Raw genomic sequence first — 17,198 nt, 5'->3', positions numbered from 1 at the left:
GACCATGAGTAATGCTCCAAGAATAACAGCAAAAATGCAAACTGAGGAATAATCCCCCCTGAGGTTCAGACAATCTGCTGTCTTTTGGTATAATTAACTTTGGGATAAGGAGATCTTAGGAAAACACACAATGAACAGACACCAAACACTCAGCAGATACTCTGATTGACTTTAATTAGCAGTGATCTTCTTGACACTAAAGTGATTGTTTTTAAACATAGCTGTCACTGATAATTGGCTGGATGAAGGAGGCCACAGTAATTGTCTAAAAGATAAGCATTATGGCTTCAAGGCAACAACACGGTAGACACTAAGTAAGGTGCTTTATCAATGTTGAAACTGTCCTGGATAAAATTTGGAGACTAGGAGTGCATAGGAGAGAACTGAAAGAAGAAATCAAGGTTGTAAGTCTAGAAGAGTACATTTGGAGAGAAGGAAATTTCCTCTCTCTTTTCCATCCTTATAACTCTTAATTTAAAAAAGAAGTTCCTGCTTTCTATACACAACTTATACCTAAGTCTCCCTGGGGCTATATTTTTTTCAAGGCTAATGGGAAGGAGTAAACCTAATTTATTTAGACAGATTTCTATTTAAGCCACTATATTAATCACAGGATGACTTATTGGCAGATTAGAATTTTTTAAGGAATACCCCAAATGGCAGACTCTTGAGTGTAATCCTTACTCGAGTCACAAAGCTTTCCTTTAAAATTTCCTTTAGAAGAAATTAAAATTTCCTGAGTAGGATGGTGGGGAAAATGGGGGCTGTCTTTTGGAAATTTTATTAGGGTGGCATAGAGGCACAGGTGCATAGCATAATGATTCCATCTACACTCAATTTCATTGCCAAGTGGGGCCAGTTGGTGCTTCTAAGGATTCCACTTGACTGACAGATCACAGAAACTTGAGCACTGAGGCATGAGGCATAGCACAGCGACCGCTCATACTTCCAAAATTTGAAGAATTTTGGCTGAATTGGCATTACTAGGGAGGAGCACAACCCCCTAATAAAATTGTTGTCAAGGCTCTTCCATTGCCTTTCAACCTCAGATCTGTGCCATAACCTAGAACCATTATCATTCTATCAATAGGCTTTGTTCATACTTTGTCTTAAGAAGAAGAAAGTAGAAAAAGCCAATTATGGCAACTTTGGGACTAGTTCACTATTAAAAGCTGCTTTTCAAGAAGAGGAAATAACACTGCCACCTATCAGAATTATTCTTGGTTAGATGGTACTTATGAGTGGCGTACAACATGTGGGATTTTGATCAAATGCATCTTTATGTTTCCTACTTTTATTTTTATTCTTGGGGGCGGGGTAATCTTCATCTGACCCTAGGTGAAGGTCTGGGCTCCTCCCACGTCTTTTCTGTTCAGTCAGGTAAACAATAGTCCTGTGGTCATTTTAGATCATAAGTATAGCTTTAATTTAGTCTTGACAATATCCAGAGCCCTGCAAAGTCAAAACTCCAAATATCAAAGCTCTCCAGCCGGAAGCCTACAGTAGGAGAGGGAGCAAGTTTGTCTCCTCTTTCTCCTTCATGCTCCCTGCTCACCTCCTTTCTAGGGTCAAATGTGTGTGGGAGAGCAGAGAGATAAAAGGATAAGAGCATGGTTTCCTGGCCAGGTGGCTTTCGCTCTCTGACTTGGCAGATGGTTAAAGCTGGCCTCCCTTGGAAATCCTAGCTAGCATGGGCTTGGAACAGAAATAGACTCTTTCTCTTTGCGTCAATCTCATGGACTTGTCTCTTGCTGAGTGCCTCTCTCCCATGGTTCATTTTACCTCCATGGATGCAACTGTAACCCAGGGATTCAGTAGCAATGCCTTGCTCAGTCCTTGGGTATCTGAGGCATGCCTTCCTCGGTAGGACTGCAGGTGAGAAGGAGATGGGGGAGATTGGCATGTGGAGGCGGGACATTTAGATCATGCCAGCACTTCTCTCTTCTTGCCTCTTAGACTCCTCTTTTGTATTGTCCATCAGCTTGAAGAGACCGATTGGCATGCCCAGGCTCTTCTGTTATATTTTACTCGTGTTTCATAGTTTGAAAAGTGTGCAATCGCATTGATTTAGCTGTTTCTCACTTTTGCTGGTGAAAAACAGAGTTCGGGAAAGTTAAAATGACATGCCCACATGGTTTTTACTGAAACTATTATTTGAATCCTCCCTGGTTGGACTCTTTAAAGGATATTGTATTCGTGTATCCTTAGCACTTAGCGCACAGTAGGCAATGCAGAGGTATTTCTTTATGGAACCAATATAGCCAGGACTTCTGATGCCTAGTGAAGAGGTTCAGAATACGCCAACTCAAAACATAACACTTTGGCATGTTGCTGGAGGTGCTTGAGAAACAGCAGATTCAGGAAGGGCTCTTTGACCTCCCCCTTTCTACCTAAAAGCAGGCCATAAAGTGTCCTGTGATAAAAGTGCCCTCCCTGTACCACAAAGAGATGAACCTTCTTATCGCCAGACATTGGGAGTCAACACTGAAATGGACCTGTACAAACAAACCTACTAAAATAACCCTTATCTCCCATTAGTTTCTCCCACCTATTTCCTGCTCCCTGTCCCACAATGTACTGTCCTTAACCCAAGCCCCTTTGTCTTGTCACATCCTCACAATTCTTTGTTTTAAAAGGTATATAAGCTTTTGGGCCTATGGCTTCTTCAATGTTTTATTTTCCTTTTAATGACTCCCATGTGCATATACAATTATTAAATACATTTGCACATTTTTCTTCTTCTGTTAGTTTAATTCTTAGGCCCAGCCCAGAACCTAGGAGGGTAGAGGGAAGTTTTCCCCCGCTCTGCACCAGGCAAGTCCTTTTTCCTATACCCATTTACCCCGCATTGTGCAGGTTGTCTGGTTTCTGACCTTCATGTCAATACAGCCTCTGTGATCCCCTGTCAATCCAGGACTATTTCAATTTAAGGCCAACACAGGGTCCATGGGCTTAGATTTGAGTAAACTAAATATGTTCAAAGCTCTGTAAAGGTTATTATGATCCATTTACTGAGTGTGTGTGTGTGTGTGTGTGTGTGTGTGTGTGTGTAACGTTGATTTCAGAGAGGAAGGGAGAGAGAGAGAGACAGAGAGAGAGAGAGAGAGAGAGAGAGAGAGAGAGAGAGAGAGACATCAATGATGAGAGAGAATCATCGATTGGCTGCCTTTCTGCACACCTCCTACTGGGGATTGAGCCTAAAACTCAGGCAGGTGCCCTGACCGGGAATCGAACCGTGACTTCCTGATTCGTAGGTCCACGCTCAACCACTGAGCCACGCGGGCCAGGCCTGAGTGCCTTTTATGTGATAGGTACTGTGTGGACTATGAGCGAGCCAAATATAAATAAGGCAAGGTTCCATGCCTGGCAGCCAACCCTAAAGCAGATCTGAAACTCAGAAGATCTGGAACTTACAGAATCTTTTATGAATGCATAAAATTCCAGAGAGTTTTGCCTGGAGCTTTTAGGAGATATAGGAATACAGTGTGCTACATCCTCATGCCTAGCAGGTCCAGCAGGTAACACACACAAATAAAATGGCTCCGGTGACAGACGATAGGGAGAGATAAGGATTGTGGTAAACTAGAGAACACCTGCCCCATCTAAAGGTAGCAAGAACTACTCAGCTAGCTGCAGTGAGTATATGAACTCAGAGATTCCAGACTTTCTATTTTCCCCCCCAAATGCTGGAAATCTGGATTTATCTTAAATGTAAATTTTCTCCATTTGAAAACACATTGTTTGCCAAACAACATATCTATCTACAGGTTGCCAGGATCAACCTCTGCCCCAGGTTGATTCTGGAGCCATTCTCCTTCTCTTCCTTTTTCCCCAGCTTTCTTGGGACATGGCAAGGGCCTGAAATGGACTCGAGGTTAGAATCTGAGGTAAGGACTGCTGCTCAGCCTTATTCCCTTCCCTCACTCTTTACCAAAAGAAGAGAGGTGCGCCCCATGTTCACGTTTCCTCCTCAGAGAATAGAAGAACTGGTATTTAGAACTATGTTTATTGTTTATTTAATTTAAGGGTGAAGTTCTTTCTTTAAGTGAAACTACCAAGGGTCCCCACCACAGTCTTACATTTATTATATATACACATCCACATGTTACTATTGTTCATGCAAAGCTGAGAGGTACTCATTTTCTGAGCTAGCAGTGCTAGCTGGTTGTTATGATAATGGCCATTAAATGAGGAATGTTAGAAGCCCTGGTGATAAGCAATTTACAACACAGATTCCTATTTCCACGCTGATCTTATAGATGCCAGGGGCTCTTGACACGAATTTATCTGCTGCAGATTGTATGATCCTCCCACGTACCCAGTTGCTTGTAGAGCTGTCTTGGGTCTGGATGCAAATGCTCAGTAACTTTAACCTATATTTAATCTCAGCCTGCTCTGGGGAAGGTATAGATTTCCCAGAGCACTGAGCAGTGAACAGTTTTTTGTTTGTTTTTTAATTATCAGGGCTATAGCTTTGAGACTCCACGAACTTTGGATGTCAGATATTAACAATTAACAAACATCAGACTCTGAGTGTGTGTGTGTGTGTGTGTGTGTGTGTGTGTGTGTGTGTGTGGCATTGTTATTATTACAGACTTAAATTAATTTGGTAAATATGTCAGTGTATATTACTTATGTGGCATGAATACACATACACATATATCTTTTTTATTACACATAAAAGACACAGCACTTTAAAGGATCAACATTAACTGGCTAATGTATTCCAGAGATTGTAAAGAAATAAAGCTTTCATTAACTGCTTGCATTTACGATTCAGTCGGTGTGGAGTGGTTTTAATTTCTGACCTAGATACTTCAAGTAGCTTGCTTCTGGGAAAAATTATAGGTAGTTAGACGCCAACAACAAAAACCCAGGTCCTAATTAAAATCCCTAAGATGTTTCATTTTCATATTCACTGTCTTGAAATTATATCACTAGGTTAAGAAAATAGTTTTCTGGGTTAAATTAGAGTTTAATCGCTAGTTAGGAAATGTCTGGTACACATGTATTGCATTTCACCTTAACAAAAATATTTTATGTTCTATTGCAAATCTAATAAATTGGGGACCCCAAGGTTTCAGTCTCTGAAGAGTGTAGCATTTAAGAAGCACAGTTCAATAGGCAATCTGGTCTCTTAATTTCCAAATTAAAAAGGAAATCTGTTCTTTTCTTGTACCTCTCAGAAGTCATGATGGAGATCCAAATTATAACCATCATATCTTTTTCTCCCCCTTTCCCATTTCTTTCCCATTTTCTTATTCACAGCTAACTGCCCCCTTCCCCATTCTCATCCACCCCCACCCAAACTCTCTCTTCTCAGACTGTATGGGTTTTGCTCTTTATCTTCCCTCTCTCACAGCTCTTTTTTGTGAGTCCTCTTTCAACTGATTCTTTCCCCTCCTTTCATGTCAGTCCAAGAGATGGAGGGGAACAGGGTGGGGTGAATCAGTCCTGTAATTACCAAATAGCGGCCTGGGGGGATTATGTATATATCCCCCTTTAATAATTTTTTCTTCTTGTGTATGGCATTAAAATTTTTAAATCATACTTGCTTTAGTAATATTGATTAAAATACAAAGAAATTGGCACATAACTGTTCATAACCCAATGCTCTGGAGAGGATGAGATTGGGCTTTTTATCATTGAAATGGTGTTATTCCCTGAAGTGTGGTAGTGCTATCAAACGACTCCATTCTGTGCCTATTAAGGTAATAAGGCTGTCTAGGCTTCGTGTCTCCATATCTTTTCAACCTTTAGGAATGGCAACAGTAGAATTTATCAGGGGTGATTAGAGTAGCGCTCAGCCTTCAAACTGCTCCATAATCTAACACCAATTTCAGTTCCTGCCGGTCCTAGTCCTGGTCCCCAGGCCCAGTACATGATTTATATCTCTAATAGAGCAAATTGCTTTGAATTATGTATATTCATGTGCACACTCTCTGCCTTAATGGATGGTAAGCTCTGTAGCATCTGACACATAGAAAAGGCTGAATAATGACTGTTGGGCTGACTTGAACTGTTGACTGTGTTATGGACTCAGATTTCAGGGTAAGTCTACATTGTGGCCTTGATTTGTTTGATCGCTAGCAGGGTGGCTAAACATGGTAGATATTTTCGAATGAGAGAGAGAACCACAGTAGACCTAGCATCATCAGAATTTCAAGTCTTCTTTTAACTAAACTCAGCAAATGTTTTTGAACAAAGATGATGTAACAGACACTGAATGAGGCACAAGGGGAGACACAACTTAAGCATGACTCATTGTTCATCTTTGGGAATCTTATTGTCTTTGTGTGCACAATTTAGTTCATATGGAATAAAAGCTGAAACAGAGAAAACCTGTTCTTTTCCTTGTCTGCTAAAACATCTGTGAGGTATGAATGTACTGTATTTTCCGGCGTATAAGACGACTTTTTAACCCAGGAAAATCTTCTATACGCCCAGTCGTCTTATACGCCGGAAAATACGGTACATGTGTTTTTGGAGTGTTTTCCACTTGGATTCACCACCTACCCCTTCATTGGCAATATTTCTCAATTGTTTTTTAGGGATTACCATAGAATTGGTAAATATAATTATATCATTAATGCCTATAAGGGAAATAAAGGGTAAACATTCCTTCGGTTCTTACTACTGAGAAAACTGGATCAGCCATTCAAGTGATAAACCCCATGGCCTCTAACAAGCAAATAATCGCTGTGGAGTCATTAGTGCCAGAATGTTTGGGCTCCCCCAGCGGGGTCACTCTCCTGTTGGGGAGCACTAACCGGTCCAAGCTCCCCTTTGATGGGCTGTCTTGGTTTTTTCCATCTTCCTGGTCTAACTTTCTTAGACTCTGGCATCTCCTCTTTGACCAAAATTTTTGTATCCTTAAATATTTTCCAATAGCTATCCAAGCTCTGGTAGAGAGTTTCATGGTGCCATGTGTATATAATCTATAGAAATGCAGGACATCGAAACTGGAAGAGTCTTTATGGAAGGGTTAATAATCGGAATGAAGAGCAGTGCAGCGGTAGTAGTGGTGGGAGTGTAGTCAAGGGTAGCAGTAATCACAGTGTTATGGGCTGAATCAGTGCCCCTGTTCCACCCCCACCTGCAGATTCATATGTCAAAGCCCGCTGAGGTACTGGAGAGTACCTCAGAATGTGACGGGTATTTGGAGATAAGGCCTTTAAAGAGGTGATGAAGTTAAAGTAAGGCTGTTAGGGTGTGTCCTAATCCAATCTGACTGGTTTTATATGAAGAAATTTGGACACAGAGAGTCACTAGGGATGTAAACACAGAGGAAAGACCTCTTGTGATGATTAATTGTGTGTATCAACCTGACTAGACCATGAGGTACCCAGATATTTGGTCAACATTATTCTGGATCCTTCTGTGAGAGTGTTTTTGGATGAGATTTATATTTAAATCTTTGAGTAAAGCAGATTGCTCTTTATCATATGGGTGGGCCTCATCTAATCAGGTGAAGGCCTGAATGGAACAAAAGACTGATGTCCCCCAAGCCAGAGGGAATTCTGCCAGCAGACTTCCTGAAGATTTTATCTGCAACATCGGCACTTCCTAGTTCACCAGAAGACTGCCTTTGGACTCAAACTGTAACTCTTTTCCTGGTTCTGCAGCCTGCCCACCTTCCTCATCAGATTTTAGACTTGCCCAGCCTCCACAATCATGAGCCAAGTCCTTAAAATAAATCTCTATCTTAAAATAAACCATGCAGAGAGGTTTATTACCAACTTGTAATGATTGATAAGTTAGAGACTTAGTTTAATCAACAAATGCTATGGTTGGAAATAGGATTGTGAACATAATAACCTTTGTTAGTGAATCTGTTAAAGAATAAACTGTATCTATGTACCTATCAGAAACTACAGTGAAGTTTTGTTTAGCCTTCTGTTGAGACATGATGACTAGCCACTTTAAACCAGAACCAATGGTGGCTTTCAGGTACCTGTCAAGTGCTTTAACAACAAAACCAAATATTTACAGAATGCTTATTATATTCAAGGCACTGTGCTTACCTGCAACAATATAAAGGCTCATGAAATGCAAAAACATACTATGTAAACATACTTGTGGAAATACAAGCATATTTTCAATTAATCTTCAGCACCAATACCATCAATAAAAGTAAGAGTTTTATTGGCAGAGCTTCACCACAGAATCTAAGAAAAATTCCTTGGGCTACTCATTTTCCCTGCTCTAAACATTAATTGATACTTGAGTTTTTGGCTGCAAGATATACATGGTATTTCTTGTAAAAGCTACATGCCATCTTCATACAGATTTAAATGCTACTTATATTCAGAGCAACCTGCCTATTTTGCTTATTGCTGTCTGGCTTATGTTCAATGAGAAAATACAAATGCCAAATATGCTGGAAACATGGTAGGTGGAAGGCCACATTAGAGTTGGAAAGAGGCAAAATAGCATAGTAAAAACCACACAGGCAAGCCAGCACTCCCCCTTACTAGCTAGCTGGCTTTAGACATCTCTTGGCCTCTGAGAGGCGCAATTTTCTCCATGGTGTAATGGGAGTCATAACAGTTCCTCTTGTATCTACCTCACTGGGTTGTATAAGGCTCGAAGTAGAAAATATTGTAAGTCCTGAAGTACTACCCCAAAATGGGTCACAACAGTTAAATGATGTAACAGGTTAGATTAGTTTTACCACAAGGTTTTCGAAGTTGTTGTTAATACTCTACAAGTCTGAGTAGACAAAGAGATCATTCATGTATTTTTATCTTTCAGATGGGTGTGAGAGTAAAGTGGGATAGAGGAGCTAGAGGAGAGTTCAAGATGAGTATGGGAAATTTATAATACAAAATAAAATGTAGTGACTAAAGGATTTTGAAGGGACTAACTGCATTTTTTTAAAATCCCATACTTCATGACCTGCTTGCAATAGATTTCCCCAAATTATCCCCAAAGCAAGAGAAGATACTGAACGATCCAGGTGGATTTGAAAAATAACTTATAAAAAATGCTTTAATGGCTGTTCCCTGGAAAGGAAATTTAATAATAAATAGACAACCACCGTATATCTTCTGTTGCTTAAAACAGAGATCTCAACCATCCCATAACTTCCACTTTTATAGTAACCTTAGCTGATAAGTAGATTTGGAGAAAAACTAAATAAACCAAGATGTACTGCTCTCCTTCCACTCTCCTAACAAGAACAGAAAGTCTGACTCATATAATAGAGGCCTTAGCTACCAGTTAGAATTTAAGATGTCATTTCTATGGAGTCAGTTCTTAACCATGACGTATATAAAAAAATCTCTAGACATGTGATGCCTGATGTTTTAGAGGAGCGTGTGTGTGTGTGTGTGTGTGTGTGTGTGTGTGTGTGTGTGTGTGGTTACATGGGCCTGAGGCTGGGTTTTTTGTGGTTCCCACTGTTGAAACATTTTGGTCTCAACCAAAGTCACCCATTCACTCTACTATTTTCTGGCCTTGTTAAGAGAGGTAAAGCTAAAAAAAAGTGATTTAGTTATTTTTGTTTTTGTGTCCTGTCCCAGTTCCTGTGTTTTCTACTTTATTAGCTAGTGGCTGGATTTTATTTACATGGCAAGGGCAAGTCAAACATTATAAAAGTTTAATTAAAAGTTATTGGAGCAGATATTTACTAGTGCATTCTGAATTATAATGTAAATGTGGCTCTTTAACTAACCATGGGCATCTGAAGTACTTGACCTTATGTGTGAAACACTTGAGCTTTTGTATGAGTAACTCCCATAGAACTTATTAGTAAGATTTCTAATATTTCTTTTAGTGACTCCCCTCCCCCAAATAGTATAAGCATCCCAGTTCAAAGATGGTGATGGCGATGGCTATGCTGTTGTTAGGTCTGACCATATTGCTATTGCTTCTTGCTGCTACTTAATTTCATGGGCGTAGATTGGCTCCACATAGTCTGATAGATGCTGCACTGTTGCTGGGATGGTCTGGTTGGTCTTGGTGTTTGACCAGGGTAAAGAGGTTCATTCCAATGTGTGTGTGTGTGTGTGTGTGTGTGTGTGTGTGTGTGTTTGGCGGGGGGGGGGGGTCCCTTACATCACCAAACAATTCTCTGACACCAGTTGGGGGGTCTTGTAATTCAGCTTGATTCTGATACTATCTGGAAATAGCATAAGATTATACAAGTTAAGGGCTCAGTCCCACAAGACTGCCACACCCAGCTTCAGGTGCCAGTTACAAGTTCAGGTTGTCACCTGTGCTTCTGACCAACTAGCTATAGATCAGAGGTGCCCATGACCCCCTCTTTTGGTTCAATTAATTTGCTAGACTCACAGAACTCAGAGAAATGTACTTACTAAATGGTTTATTATAAAAGGACATAGCTCAGGGATATCCAGGGAAGAGATGCATAGGGAAAGATATGAATGTTACCAGTATTGGGGTTCTTGGGTTCCCCAAGATAGAAATAAAGAGGAAACTCCAGAGAAATTTCCAGGCAGATTTTATTAAGCTTATGCTCAAGCACAAGTGAGACAGCACAAAGGAAAGGAAGGTTCTATGAACTGGCTTGGGGGCTGGCCCTGGGCTGCTGTTATAAGCTGAGACAAAGTGGGCTTTAAAAGAAAAGGTGGGATTGTGAAGGGTTCAGGGAGTGGAATTTTCCATGGGTGGGGTTACTGCTTCCTTCTGTCAGGTTGCTTGGCAACTATCTATTACTTGTGCTATGGGGGCAAGACTGTGACAGTCTCACTAGGCCATAGGAATTTTTCAGTTCCATTATAATCTTGTGGGACCACTGTTATATATGTGGCAGGTCTGTTATTGACCGAAATGCTGCAAAGGGTTTGTTCTCCTGGCAACCAGTCACCATCCTTAGGTGACCTAGGGCTATTCCCAAAGTCACATCATTCTCACCACTTAGGAAATTCCAAGGATGTTAGAAGTTCTGTACTAGGAAAGGGGACATAGAACAAATATAAATTTCTTATTCTAAATCACAGTATCACACCGGGAACCACACATTTTAATGCTCAGTGACTGTTTGCTGTGCTTGGGTGCCTAGCTTGGAGGAACTTCCAACATTAGCCATACTGCTCAAACTGGCCCTCTCTCATAAGCATGTAGACACTAATGTTGGCTCTGAGCCACCAGTCTCCACAGACTTCTCCAATTTTTTACTCTGTTTTCTATAATTAGATACTTTCACTTTAAGTGTTGGCTAGGGTTCAGGGGCTGGGCTTCAGATACAGATTGGGCCACCTCCATGCCAAGTAAAACCTCTTCTTATCAGGATTCAGGCAGAATTACTCAGCTGCTGGAACAAAACCAAAGACCTCATACTCTTCTCCCAGGACACATAGGTGGGTGCTTGTTCTGTATCGTTATATTTTATTTATTGGTTTGTTTGTTTTACCTGAGAGGTTCACTTAAGTGACTCCATGCAGGTCAAAAAAGATCAAACAAACAACAAACTTCAACCAGCTCTCCCCTATTCGATTGTAACATCTGGAAGCATTTAAAGTGGAAAGATAAATACATATGCACCTAGGGCAACTGGCCTTCTGCTCTTATGTGTCATTTTGATCTGATCTATAATGTCAAAGTGTAGCCAATACAAAAATAAATGATTTTGTAAGTTCCATCATTGTATATACCCAGACGACATAATGAATAATATTTTAGATCCATTCACTAGGAAATTACTTTAGTGCTTTTTCCCATTCCGTCATCTGAAATAGCTGACCTTTATCCAAAGCTTTTTTCAAAGAGGAGCTACTGTTACATAGCGAGATCAAGAATTCAAAGCACAGTGGTAAATAGGCTCCTTCTAATTTAGGAATTGCACATACTCTACTATTTCTGACCTATGGAGTTATAAAAATTCATCAGACTATTTTTATCTTCAGTGAAATCGCATTGATGTAAACCAATTTTGTTAGATATCAAAATTAGCTCTTGGATTTAAAACCTTAATTTATGGAGCATGTTGCATCCCTGTCAATATTTACGCGTGGCACAGTGGCAGAAGGCAATTGTGCAAACCAATGCCATCCATCAAAGAAAGGGAGGTACCTGTAATTATATTATATCAATAAGATTTGCCAAGTAAAAGAAGAGAATGTGTTTTAGTACATGGAGAAAAACAAATGCATTTGGTTTCATTACTTTCTTACCACTTAATTTTTCAATGACTGTCTAATTCAAATTCCAGCCATTTATGGGCATCCTTTTCAGCAGTTTTCGCTCTATCAGTTTGAACTGAGTGAGGCTGGAAATGTCAGTAATGACATTTCTTATATTGATAGTTGTTGCCTTGGAGGGAGTCATCTCAGATTCAAGGCTGAGTTTTATATACTTTGGTTGCATGGAATTAGATGACACTCCTCTTCCTGGGAGTATAATCTTTGTGATTGCTGATTCCAAGAGGGTGTTGAGAAACTTTCCTGAGAAAAAAAATAAACAACCGAAGTGAAGTTCACACTTGGGGGTCAGATGTTGTCTGGTATATCTGGTAGATGTGAGGTTGGAGTGTGCATGTGTTGGAGGTAGGAGTACAAGGTGATAAATTATGTGAAGCCAGGTGGAGTCCCAAAAACCGAACTCACCTTAAGGAAAAGGTTCAGTTGAACAAGTCAGACTCGGGTACAGGCCAAAGGTCAGAAGACTGGTGAGAATGAAAGGGGTGTTCAAGTCTGGCGGCTGATACTAAAAATCTGTCCTAATAAAATCACCTTGTGTGTCAGTTCAGGGAGAAAGAAAACAACATGTCTCACTATCTTTACAGCCCTCAGTCCCAGGAATTTACTGTTGTTTACCTTCCCCTCCTGTTGCTCAATATTCCTGAGAGTCCTCAAGGAGGGCATAACAGATAGGGATATTTTCTACCTGCCATTCTCTATGCTTTACTGGCTGGGAATAAACTGGGGTTGATGAAAAGCAGTGAGAGGAGCGTGGTCTGCAGAGTTCTGGCATGGCTAACAGTGCCACCACTGTTGGGGTCAGTGTGCAATGACGAGAAATACCTCATAAGACCTCCCTGAGTGATTCTGACATACCGGGCAATGGGGAGGGAGAAATACTCTGCAAGGGCCTCAGTTCCTTCCAGAGCAAGTCTGAGTATAACCAATGATTTGTATTCACAGTTAAAAAAGTGTAGCTGACAATTTGTACCCACAGGTAAAAAAGTCAAGAGTCATTGGGTGATATTATCTATATCTATATATATAAAAGGCTAATATGCAAAGTATCCCCTTGGGAGTTCAACCGGGAGACCGGGAGTTCTATCACTCGCTATGACGTGCACTGACCACCAGGGGGCAGCGTGGAATGAAGGAAGGCCCTGGCCAGCAGCTGGCAGCTGGGGAAGGAAGGCCCTGGCCGGCAGCTGGAAGACCCATCGGCCCTGATCGCCGACCAGGTCTAGGAACCCTACCCGTGTACGAATTTCGTGCACTGGGCCTCTAGTTTATTATAATTTTACTAGAGGCCCAGTGCATGATTTAATCATGCACCTGGTGCACCAGCGGGCTGGCTGTCCTCCGGTGCCCCAGGCCTTCCGAAAGCCTCCGGCGCTGCGGAGGCTTTCGAAAGGCCTTGCGCCGGAGCAGACAGCCGGCCAGGTCCCCCGCTTTGGCCTTTGATCGCGGGGGAGCTGTCCGGCTGTCCGCCGGTGCCCCAGGCCTTCCGAAAGCCTCCAGCAGCCATGGCACAGACGCTGAGCTCGCGGCGCCAGTGGCGCCGCGAGCTCAGCGTCCTGCTGGCCCAATCAGCTACCCCCGCCACCCTGAGTCCCGCCCCCTGCGCCTCCTGCTGGCCCAATCATGGGCGTAGTGGAGTGATGGTAATTTACATATTACCATTTTATTATGTAGGATTAGTAGTTTCCTGATAACCTTTGTGGGACAGCTCTTGATAAACAAACAATAAACAAACAAACAAATAAAACAATTGAAATGGAACTTAAGCTGGTGCCTCCATTCCAAATTATGTAATAGCAATTGTATCTCTCTCCTCTTTCTCTCTCTCCCTCTCTCTCTCAATCTCCCCCCCTCCCCCCTCACGCACACACACACATTGGTTTTATAACTTTGGATAGCTTTAGTTCTTAAGAGGTGCGATGTTTCCATGGATTGTGTTCTTTTGCTAGCCATCATGTTGCTATACAATGAAGCCAGTTGAATACTTATAAAATAAGAGATAGACTATACCCAGTAGAAAAGCAAGGAGTTTTGATGTGAGGCAAAACATAATAGAAGGAAAATATACATAGATATTGTTAGAAGGCCAATTTTATTAAAACTTACAGCTACTAAAATACAGGGATGATTTTCAAATGTGTATCATGTGTCTACTTAGGATTCAACAATATCAATATAACATTTAACAGTTATCAAACATACCTATATGCCTGAAACTGCCAGGGCCTGAGATACAAAGGTAATTAAGACACAAACTGCCATGCAGGAATTCCCAACTTAAAAGGGAACAAATAGCTGCAATAAATAATATAATAGCAATGCTATGTGACAAAGGGGAAAGAGTGAGTAACTTTTGGGAAAGTGGTTTGGAATGGCTTCTCAGAGGAAGGCTCTCCTAGCCTGGGTTGGGCAGAGAGTCAGGTAAGGAAGGCCATTTCAGTTAGGGGAAACTCTATGTGGAAAAACAAGGATTCATCAAACTGGATGGAAGCTTCTGCAGCTTTTCCTGTGGGTTATTCACAGAGCCACAAGAAAGCTAGTATAACAAGAATTTTGGGAGCATTTAGAGCAGTGGTTCTCAACCTTTCTAATGTTGTGACCCATCTACAGCATTGGTTCTCAACCTGTGGGTCACAACCCACAGGTTGAGAGCCTCTAGCAGGGTCGCCTAAGACCATCGGAAAACACAGATATTTACATTACGATTCATAACAGTAGCAAAATTACAGTTATGAAGTAGCAACGAAAATAATTTTATGGTTGGGGGTCACCACAACATGAGGAACTGTATTAAAGGGTTGCGGCATTAGAAAGGTTGAGAACCACTGATTTAGAGAGTGATGAGGGACAACACTAGAGAAGTGAGCTTTAACCCAGTTTTTGAGAGCTGTGGTAAGGGAGTTAGGTTTTATACTGTGGGCAATGGGAAACGGTTGAGGTGCTTAAGTAGAGTGACATATTCAGATTCACGAATTAAAAATTAAAAAATAACACTACCTGACACCCTTGTAAATGACTTCCTTTCCCAACTTGGTCCTACTTTTTTGTGGAACTCTTTCTCATATTCTCATTTGCTTGGTATATGATATTTTTTTCTGAAATATGTGATCATCTTAGCCCTTTGATATGATAAATGTTGATTGTTGGAAAATAGATTCCATTTCATGAGTCTTTTATTATATTGTTATAATGATTTTTGCAAGATAATAATGTTTCGAAGTTGAGAAGTTATGCATAGATTCTAATTTCTAAGATTATTTATGAAACAGTGGAAATGTGGTTTGTTGGTAGAATCAACTGTCTTAACATGTGTGGCGATAAATGTGATCTCATTGTTTTTCAGATGCAGTGAGGACTCTTTGGGAGGAGGACTTTAGAGCTTTCCATTATGGAAGGAAGCTTCTAGATCCGGGTGAGTTACTGTGACATGGGAATCCATAGCCCATTTTGTTTTAGTTATTTTAAACACACTAAATTCAGGAGACCATGGTAAAGATTATGAAGAAGACATAGCTTGCTTTATATTTAAAATACTAAGTAGCAGAAATAAATAGGTACTTGATATAAGTTAGCCTAGAATCACAAACTCCTATTCCAATTCAGAATGTTTCTAATTTAGAGAAAAGTAAGCTTATAAAATGTGGTTACACTCATTACCATTTTATACTGACCACAATTTGAATAGTTATGTAGGGATTTTTGCCAGTATTGTGAATAAATTAAGACTTTAAAATATCAATTGTGCAGTTTCTGCCTGTTATGGGCACTCAAATAAACATTTAGTTGAATTATGGCAATTCTCACTGTAATAAATTGCTGTCTTCAGCTGGATACTTTTGTTTAATATTCACAATATTTACAAGACCTTTGGAACTTTTTGATTATGGGGAAGTACTGTGGGGAGTTACTGTTTATTATCATAAAGAAGTTATCCATATTTTCTTATAAACTCATTTTGCATCTAACACTGTTCATACCCATAATCAGATCCTCTTAATGCTTCCAGAACTCATTTGGCTCCACAATTATTTCAACAAGCACCTACTTTTTGCAAGGCAATGAGATACATCTGAAGAACACATTTATTGGTATTGGTTTTAGTGTTTCTACATATAGGTTTCAGTTGTTTAATATTTAAGTCCAGAGTCTTACATTATCTGAGAACAGAGCTCACTTTTTTTTCTTCTTCCTTTTTGCCCCTGCTTCCTTAAAAATAGAGTGTACATGTTACCCCAATAAGTCAAAAAAAATTCCAGTATATTGAATTCCAGTTCCATATCAAAAAATTGTAAGTCACCTAGCTGGCATGGCTCAGTGGTTGAGCGTCGACCTATAAACCAGGAGGTCACAGTTCGATTCCTGTTGCGGGCCCGATCTCCAGTGTGAGGCATGTAGGAGGCAGCCAATCAATGATTCTCTCTCATCATCGATGTTTCTATCTCTCCCTCTCCCTTCCTCTCTGAAATATATATATATATATATATATATTAAGAAATTGTAAGTCACTTTAATTGAGAACAGTTAGAAAACAGAAGTAACTGGAGGTTAGGAAAAAGGATATAAGAAAAGGTGAAGGGTAGTTCAGCTTAGTGGCTAAGAGCTCTGGCTCTGCTGTCAGACCTGGATTTGAACCCTCCCCTTATCACTCACTAGTTGTGTGACCTTGATGAGGGACTGAACCTCTGGAAACCTCCATTTTCTCATCTCCATTTTATAATGAAGATAATATTAGTATTTATCTTGTAAGGTGGCATTAAGTGTTAAATAGACTAATGCATATAAAACAGCACATTGTCACCACCTGATACACGTGAGGGACTGCTATAGAAGTAGAAATATAGGAGAAGGTTTTCCAGTAAAACTTAGGAAGAAGTACAGAAAGCTGAGGAGGCAGCCCCCGCCTTAGTATGACATTTTTTTTCTTTATTAGAATGGTGAGAACTCAGATGTGTTTCAAAGGGTCTTTGGCAAGAATAACTTCTGAAAAGAGCCCAAGATGTATTAACATGAATATTACAAAAAGGATTTGGAAAACAG

At 40.5% G+C, this 17,198-nt stretch overlaps 1 protein-coding gene across 1 annotated transcript in view; it reads left to right on the top strand.

Annotated features, from left to right (window-relative positions):
• Window positions 1-17,198, top strand: part of TMC1 (transmembrane channel like 1) — a 308,867-nt gene that overhangs the window by 73,319 nt on the left and 218,350 nt on the right. The window contains exon 4 of the mRNA XM_079791452.1: window positions 15,505-15,573. The gene's annotated coding sequence lies outside the window, so the exon portion shown is untranslated. The remainder of the gene's footprint in view (window positions 1-15,504; window positions 15,574-17,198) is intronic.

The sequence above is a fragment of the Cnephaeus nilssonii genome (genome assembly GCF_951640355.1).
Source record: "Cnephaeus nilssonii genome assembly, chromosome: 14".
NCBI lineage: Eukaryota > Metazoa > Chordata > Mammalia > Chiroptera > Vespertilionidae > Cnephaeus > Cnephaeus nilssonii.
This window is presented reverse-complemented; position numbering and strand designations above follow the sequence as displayed.